A 9,251-nucleotide genomic window follows, 5' to 3' on the forward strand; every position below is an offset into this window, starting at 1 on the left:
ACATTCCAAATGTCACACATGAGGTTGAAAATGATATTTCTCAGTTAGAACAAATTGAAGGAAATGTGCAAAATTTACAAAAGGATGCAGAGCATAATTGGATTGGTGAAATATTCAGCTCCCTTGGTTTAAATGTTTCTGGATGGCTATCCTCAATTATTCAGTATGTTATAATGCTTGGAATTATAATCCTTATTGCTTTGATTGTATATAAGTGTCTCCTAGGACTGATTGTAAAAGAAGGGCAACACACTCGTCGAATCATCATGGCAGTAACACGAAAAGAAGCCATCCTCCCCAATGGCGAGTCTTCTGATCAGCGCGACTCATCTGATCAACGCGAAACTTCGATTTAGATAATTTGAGCATCCTTGCAATTAAAGATTGAAGAATGCTCAAAAGGGGGGAATGTTGCAATGATCTCTGAGTTAGCAGTAGAATAGCTAAAGGTTTCTGTATAGGCCAGGCCTCTGAGGCCTCAAAAGGATCGGAATGTGCTAGTTATGCAAGATTAAAATGAAACAATTATGAAAAGAGGAACTGAAGCATAGAGAACATAGTTTTCTAACCTACTGATAACCTGCACCTGGGTTGTGGGAGCTAGCTAAACGAATTATAGAGTTAGGCAACTGAGGATGATTTATGATGACCTTAGCTGGGAGTTAATTATTTGGATGAAATATTAAGTTTCACTTTGAAGTAGTAGCTTCGCAAATGTCCTTTGTTTGTCTGAGTGTATAAAAGATGTACTCAAAATGAAGGTTTTGGGATTCTGGCTTTGGGACGTGAGTTCCCCAGATCCCCGGGCCCCTAATAAAGCACCGGCATTAAACTAACACTCTGTTGGTTTGTGCTTCTTATCGTGGCGGGCAACAGTTGGGTCACTGGAGAAGCAGAACTTGTAACGTCCTATAGCAGTCACCAGGTGGCGCTGTTGGGTCACTGGAGATGCAGAACTTGTAAAGTCTGGTGCCTGCCACCTGGGTATGCTGTAGAAACCAATCCAACCAAAAAAACTGGATCTTCTTTCCCTTCCCACACACTGGGAAAGGGGAGAGGGAGAGGGGAAAAGGGACCAGACAATTTCACTTACTCCAGCTGATTGAAAACTGCTCTGCCCAGTCCTTTCTCTCTCTCTCCCCCGGGTGAGCTCCGTGCTCAGGGAATGATGAAAGGGAAAAAGTAAAAAAAAAAAAAAAGGAAAAAAACCCAACAGCTCCTATCTGATGAAAAATCCAGGTGAGGCTCCCAGCCGGTCAGCAGCTGAGAGCAGAGAGCAGCACACAGCCTCTCCGACATGTGCTGCAGCCCACAGCCCAGCCCACCCAAAACCTCCTCCTCCTCCCTTGCCCAGGAGACGTGAGAAAAAGGTAAACATTAGCCTTTCGTCTCCCCCGTTTCCTAGGAGACTAATTTTTCAGCCATTAGTGAGGGAGCTAGGTCTTTTTGTTCACCTAAGTACTCACCTAATAGCTATGCACAGAGGGCCAGGGGGGAAGGGAAAAAATTCTTTGCCTGGTTTACAAGAGCTAGCTAAACCATGACACTGTCATACAACCAAAGTTAATTTGTTATAGATGTCACCGGCTCTCGTTTCTCCCCAACCTGCAATGATGTCAGGTAACTGGTGTGTGCAGACGGCCCCATATGTGTGAAACTCCACCACATCTGTAGTGTACATTTAACCTTGTCTGGATCGTCAGAGGGTTGCCCATCCCTTCCAAACAGTACCTCCAACAGCGCCATTTCCCTCAGGCGTAGGATCCCCTCCTCCATGGTTTTCCAGCCCTTTGCATAACGGTCTGCCTGCAAGGAATCTCTGTAAATGAACCTCTCCCTCACACCGTCCAACAGCAGTGCCCAGAGAGACAGGGGCTTTGATTCTCTCACAAATGCCTCCTTGATACCCATATCCTGGGCAATAGACCTCAAGAACCTTGCTTCAGCACTGTCAAGGTTAATGGCATCACCTATGGAGTCCCAAACTCGGACCATACAGGTCAGTATGGGCTCATTCAGACAACAAATAACATCTGCCCATAAGCAGAGGTTGTTACATAATAAGGACTCATGATGATTTCCTCTTTTCCTGTTCCCTGGAAGTGCTGCACCATACGGAGTAGCTTCCAGTAGGCAACGGCCAAACCCCCACATGCAGCTGTCAACTGCCTCTTCATGGGTCTATCACAACCTCTCTCCCTCACGGCTTTCGTTATCTCTGTAGGGTTTAGGAGTTGTTTGAGAGTGAACCTCCATGTTGTAGGAGCTGAACAACTTTCTTGGAATTTACTTATATCCTCCCATAACCCATGCCATTCGAGGTTTTCCACCCCAAGGAAGGTTTCTGGGCATGTTCTCGATAATTCCTGGCCCTAGTTTCCTATATCAGATATACCATAATTGCACAAACTTGCATGAAAAGCCTAAAAAGTAAAACATCTCTGACATCTAAGGAAAATTTAAATTTCCCAGAGGCCATTGTATTGGATCTAAAGGGAAAATGGATGAAGGGTTGGGCAAATATACCCCCTTGTGTTTATCCATAGGGATGGGTGCCATTAAACCCCCAGAGGAGACAGTGGAGGCTAGAGAAGTAGTGTATCCTTGTGGACATATCCCAGATGAAAATTACAGGTGCTGAGTTTGCCATGTCATAAATCCAATGAAAAAACTCAAAGCTACTTATTGCAATGAGGGTCTTAATATCCGAGCTGAAATACATCAACAGGTGGGACAGATATCTTGGCATGGTTATATGCTAGAGGAAAGCAACGACCGCAAACCTCATGGTGCCTACAGGTTCAAAAACATGTATAAATCACACAAGGGCAGTTATTCCTTTTCCACTATTCTTCTTTTGGGGCCCACATTGGTCCCCAAAAATGTCTCAGTTTAATGAGACACAAGTGTTTTGCTGAGGATAAGTTATGAGGAAGATCCAATCTCCTCCCTCTAAGCAATTGTAAATCTGAAATTAAGAGGCTCCAATTGAGAAATATGGGAACAGGAAAAATAACAGCCCTTTATTAAAAGATATATGTGTATTGGTAGAACAATGAAAGAACACAAAGCAAACAAACAATAATCCTATACCCAAAATTATTCCCCTTCAAAACAAACAAATGAAACAAACAAAAAAGTAAACAGTTCAGTTTGGGCCCTTTGGTGCAATTCTAACCACAGACAGCAGGGGGCACTGTTGGATCATTGGTGGTTGCCACGTTGCGGGGGGGCCCTGGGGTGTGCTGGAGAAGTCGAAAATGGAGTTCTTCTCTCCCCCTCATGGGGAAAAAAGGGAGAAATGAGGGAAAGAAAAAAAGGTCCTTCCCAATGGGAACTCACTCTGTCCTGCTGGGTGAGTCATGTGCTGTGGCTTCCCCTCTCCTCTGATGTGCACAAGAACTACTGCCAAGAAAAACGGAGGAGGAGAGGCCTCCCGAACAGTTTCTCGCCAATGAAAAATCCAAGCAAATTCCCATCTGACAGTCAGACCAAGAACAAAAAACCACCTTGGAGTTCTTTCCACCCGGACCCCGTCCCAGCTCAGGCAGCAAAGGAGTCACCATCGTTTTTCAGGAGAGGAGGAAAAAAAAAAGTAAAATAAAAGAAACCCTCACCCCTCCCCACAGACAAGATCTGGAGGGCCATCAACTAGGAATGTGGTTTTACCAGCCACTTCTTTTGTGTTAGTCAATTGCCTAAGCCACAGTCAATCTGCCCATTCACATCCTTTTCACACAGTGGGCAGGGGGAAGGGAAAAGTCCTGCTTAGTTTCCAAGAACAAGCAAAACCATGACAACATCCAATTCGAGTTTTTACTCAATTTTTTCCTGCCAAAATACTAGCGCCTTGGTTTCAATTGTGCTAAACAGTCAGGATTGTTGCTTCTTGAAAGACTATAACAGATGCATTATATTTGTTCATCTGAACTGGTTGGGTCCTAGCTCTAGATCGTATCTTAGACCTGATAGTCCATCATAAGCCTGAGATCAAAGTGAGTTTTGGGCAGAAGTTTGATCTAACACCAGTGTACTTATCAAAATTCCAAAGAACAGTTTTGGGAAGGCTTGAGAGCAGATGGTTCTTGTTCTGAGGTCCATTCTTTCTCAGGGGTTCTCTTGACTTAAGAGTAGTGGATCCACATGGGCGTCTCTTTCACTCAAATTGCCATGAAGCTGGTCATCAACACCTGGAAAGGTCCATTCCACTTCTCTCATAGTGGTTCTCCTGAAAAATTCTTAACATATACCAAATCACCAGGACTGAATGGATGTAATTTACCATCAGGTTGCTTGGGCTGGTGTTCTAATACCACAGTAGCATTTTTCTGCAGTTGCTTTCCAATACTCATAACATAATCATACATGTAGTGATTGACTATCTGATCTAAAGCTTTGCTGTTTACATTCTGCATCATATAGGGCCTGCCAAACAAAATTTCAAATGGACGCAGTTTTTCTCTTGATCTTGGCTTGACCCTTAATCTGTCCCCCAGGGATCAGTGTTGGGCCCAGTTCTATTTATTATCTTTATTGACAAACTGAATGAGGGGATCGAGTGTACCATTAGTAAATTTGCAGATGACACCAAGCTGGGGGGGGGGTGGGGAGTGTTGATCTGCTGGACTGCAGGAGGGCTCTGCAGAGGGACCTGGACAGACTGGAGAGATGGGTTGATTCCAACGGGATGAGGTTCAACAAGGCCAAGTGCCGGGTCCTGCACTTTGGCCACAACAACCCCATGCAGCGCTACAGGCTGGGCAGAGAGTGGCTGGAGAGCAGCCAGGGACCTTGGAGTTTGGATGGACAGGAAACTGAACATGAGCCAGCAGTGTGCCCAGGTGGTCAAGAAGGTCAATGGCAGAACTGGGGCCAGAACTGGGAGGATCTGGGGGGTGGATAGATCTGGGATTGGATGGACAAATACCTTAAATTGTTGAACCCCTGGGCACCCAGTTCTCTATACTCCCATGGTGGTTGAAGGCCTGCTATTAAAACTGCTCTCTTATCTCTACTAATGATTGCCTGGTGAGTAATTTTTGCTCCTGTCGTGGTTTTGCAAGGCAACAGTGTCAATGCTAATAGGAGCATTTTCACTGCTCCAGGGAGCACTGAAGGTTTAGGAACACATCTGGAATGTTTGTACACCAACACATGCAGTACGAGAAACAGGATGAACTGGAAGCATTGGTCAATTCCCAGAGCTATGATATCATTGGTGTTAGTGAGACTTGGTGGAATGAGTCCCACAGCTGGAGTGCCAAGATGGAGGGCTACAGGCTGTTCAGGAGGGATAGGCAGGGCAGGAGAGGTGGAGGACTTGCACTGTATGTGTCATGGTTTAACCCCAGCCAGCAGCCAAGTACCATGTAGTTCCACCACTAATGAGATTGGGGTAAGAATTGGAAAAGCAAAAGCTAGAAAACTCATGCTTTAATAAAGAGAGTTTAATAGTTAAAGCAAAAGCCATGCCCACAAGCAAAGTAAGCAATTCTTTAACTATTTCCCATGGACAGGCAGGTATTCAGCCATCTCCAGGAAAGGAAGGATCCATCATGTGTAACACTTACTTGGGAAAACAAATGCCATCACTCCACATCTTCCCTCCTTCCTTCTTTCCCCTGACTTTATATACTGAACATGATGTCATATGGTATGGAACATCCCTTTAGTCAGTTTGGATCATTTGTCCCAGCTGTGTCTCCTCCCAACTTCCCATCCACCCCTAGCCCCTTTGCCAATGTTACAGTATGAGAAGCAGAAAAGGCCTTGGCTCTGTGTAAACCCTGCTCAGAAATAACAAAAACATCTCTATATTATCAACGCTGTTTTCAGCACAAATCCAAAACAGCCCCATACCAGCTACTGTGAAGAAAATGAACTCTTCCCCAGCCAAAACCAGCACAGTAAGGGAGAAATATGACTGCACAGCCCTTACAGTTAGGGATGATGTGGTTGAGACCCTCTGGGTGAGGATTAGGGGCATGGAAAACAAAGCAGCTGTCATGGTGGGTGTCTACTATTGATTGCCCAGACAGGATGTTAGCACTGATGACTTTGTCTATAGGCAATTAGGAGAAATCTCTGGATTGGTAGCCCTTGTCCTTTATGGAAGATTTCAACTTCCCAGGCATCAACTGGGAACACCAATCTTCTGTGACAAGCAAGTCTGGGAAATTGATGAAGTATGTTGAAAATAAGTTTTTGTCACAAGTATTCCATGAGCCAACTAGGAAAGATGCCCTCTGTTGCCTAAATGACTGTGGGGAAAAAAAATACTCTAAACCAAATTAGGTAGGAGATAAGGATACAAAGGCTTTAATGAGCCCCCAGGCTTTCCGGAATATCACCCAACGTGCACTCCCGAATATAGGTGTATTCAGTTTTTATAATGATTTTCACCCAATCCTCGTCCAGTCACAGGCTAGGTTCTGCCCCTGCCACACCTCTCAGGAATTGGGTCTGGGACCCTCTCTTCTTCATCTTCATTTTCCTCCAGAGCATGTAATGTTCTCAGAGGCCTTCCAGAATTCTAGGCCTGAAGGTTGTTGCGTCTATGGCTATATCTTCTTGCGTAGATTTTAGGGTGTTCTCTACAATTCTACCTTGAAAATGAGACTAAATAGGCCAGTGGAATTTAGGGGAATTGATATGGGAATGGGTTACAGGGTTTGCTATGTGTGGTTGGTGTGTTAAAGGGTAAAGGGATAATGTATTGCTACTTCTAAAATCTACATTCACTATATAACTACTTCTAAAATCTACAAAATTAAAAAAAATCAAAACTCCAAGGTATCACCTCCTAGAGTTGTTTTTTGTGAATAGGGAAGGATTTGTGGGAGATGTGATGGCAGGTGACTGTTTTGGCCACTGATTACAAAATAGTTGAGTTTAAAATTTTCAGTGTAATGAGAAAAAAATGTCAGCAGAGTTGCTACCCTGGATTTCGAGAGAGGAAACATTAAGTTATTCAGGGTGCTACTTAGCAGTGTCCCCTGAGAATCTGCTATTGAGGGATTTAGTAAGGCTTTTGATGCTGTTCCTCGCAGCATCCTTCTGGGCAAGTTGTCTAACTGTGAGATGAGCAGGTACACAGTGTGTTGGATGAAGAACTGACAGGACAAAGCTCAAGGAGTTGTAGTGAATGGGGCTATATCTGGCTTGCAATCAGAGGTGTTCCTTGGGGCTCAATTCTAGAGCCAGTTCTGTTCAATATTTTACCTGGATACAGGAGTTGAATGTACTATTAGCAAGTTTGCTGATGATACTAAACTGAGAAGTGTTCTTGACTCTCTTGAGGGACAAGAGGCCTCGTGGAGGGGTCTAGATAGATTGTAGCATTGAGCAATCATTAAGGGGATGGAATTTAACAAGTGTCAGATTCTGCACCTGGGATGGAGAAACACTGGACATAAGCATTGATTGAGAGAGGAGTGGCTGGAGGGCAGTCCTGCAGAAGGGGGTCTGGGGGTGCTGGTTGACAGGAGGCTCACTAAGAGTCTGCAGTGTGCCCTAGCAGCCAAGAGAGCAAACCACATCCTGGGGTGCATCAAACACAGCATAACCAGCCAGTCAAAAGAGGTGATTATCCCTCTGTACTCAGTGTTGATGTGGCCTCCCATTGAGTATTGTGTGCAGTTCTAGGCCCCACAATTTAAGAAGGATGGTACTCAAGAAGGTACTCCAATGCTTCCAGAGGAGGGCAACAAAGCTGGTGGAAAGCATGTCCTATGAGGAGTGGCTAAGAGCTCTGGGTTTGTCAAGTTTGGAGAAAAGCAGACAGCTGAGGGGTGGCCTCACTGCTCTCTACAACTTCCAGAGGAGGGGAATTGGTGAGGGAGGTGTTGATCTTTTCTCCCTGGTCTCCAGTGATAGGATGTATGAGAATAGTTAAAGGCTGTAATGTTTCAGGTTTCAGGAGGAGTGCCAGCAGAGCATTCTGGGAAATGAAGTCTCCAGGACTCCAGAGCACATGTGCAGTGAAGTGCCTTACTGTGATTGGTCAAGGTCACATTATGACATGTTACAATTTGAAACCACTACTTAAGCCTTTATCTCTCTCAATAAAGTATATTCTGTTACACACCACATTGGTGTCCTACTAGTCCATGTGGATTTCTTATTTATTATAATAACATTACCACAAAAAGCTGCATCAGGGGAGGATTAGACCTGTAGTTAGGAAACATTTCTTTACCAAGAGAGTGGTCAAACACTGAAACAGGCTTCCTAGAGAGGTGCTTGATGCCCCGTTCATGTCAGTGTTTAAGAGGAATTTGGACAATGCCCTTAATGATGTACTTTAACTTTTGGTCAGCCCTGAAATGGTCAGACAGTTGTATTGGATGATCACTGTAGGTCTGTTCCAACAACTATTTTATCCTATCCTATCCAATTTTAACATCACAGAAGATGGACATTTGATTGACAAATTTTATCAAAAACCTTTGGATAATTAATGGATGGGACTGAAAACAAGTGTCACAACTTAGTAAGCGCAGCCAACAATGCACTTCTTCCATTTGTATCTACATACCTTTGTGAGGTGCCTTTTTCGGCTATGACAGCCATTAAAACCAACTATCAAAATAAACTAATCTCAGAACTAGACCTTCAAATTGCTAAATAAAGATATTATCACAAAGTATTAAACCAAGATTTCCAAAATAATTAAACATATTCAATCACATTTCTGTCATTTCAAAATATTGTTACTAGTAATAATATTTTTTGTGAGAGAAAAACCATTTTGCACTTTTAATAAATAAATTAAAATTTAATAATAAATATTGTCTATTTAATCTTAACCTCATCCTTTAAATTTTTTATGTTTTAAAATGTTTATAATATATTATTACTGTAGTATTGGTATATAATTTAAATATAAATAAATGTACATATCATAGAATCATAGAATATCCTGAGATGTAAGGGACCCACAAGGATCATCGAATTCCATCTCCTGGCCTTGCACAGGACAACCCCAAGAATCACGCCATATGCCTGAGAGCATTGTCTAAACACTTGAACTCTGTCAGGCTTGGTTCTGTGACAACTTCCCTGGGGAGCCTGTTCCAGTGCCCAACCACCCTCTGGGTGAAGAACCTTCTCTTAATGTCTAACCTAAACCTCCCCTGACACAACTTCAGGCCATTCCCTCAGGTCCTGTCACTATTCACCACAGAGATCAGTGCCTGCCCTTCCGCTTCCCCTCATGAGGGAGCTGTAGACTGCAATGAGGTCTCGCCAAA

The sequence above is a fragment of the Empidonax traillii genome, unplaced genomic scaffold, assembly GCF_003031625.1.
Source record: "Empidonax traillii isolate 1590-97213 ecotype Southwest subspecies unplaced genomic scaffold, ASM303162v1 scaffold1447:size107252, whole genome shotgun sequence".
Lineage (NCBI taxonomy): Eukaryota > Metazoa > Chordata > Aves > Passeriformes > Tyrannidae > Empidonax > Empidonax traillii.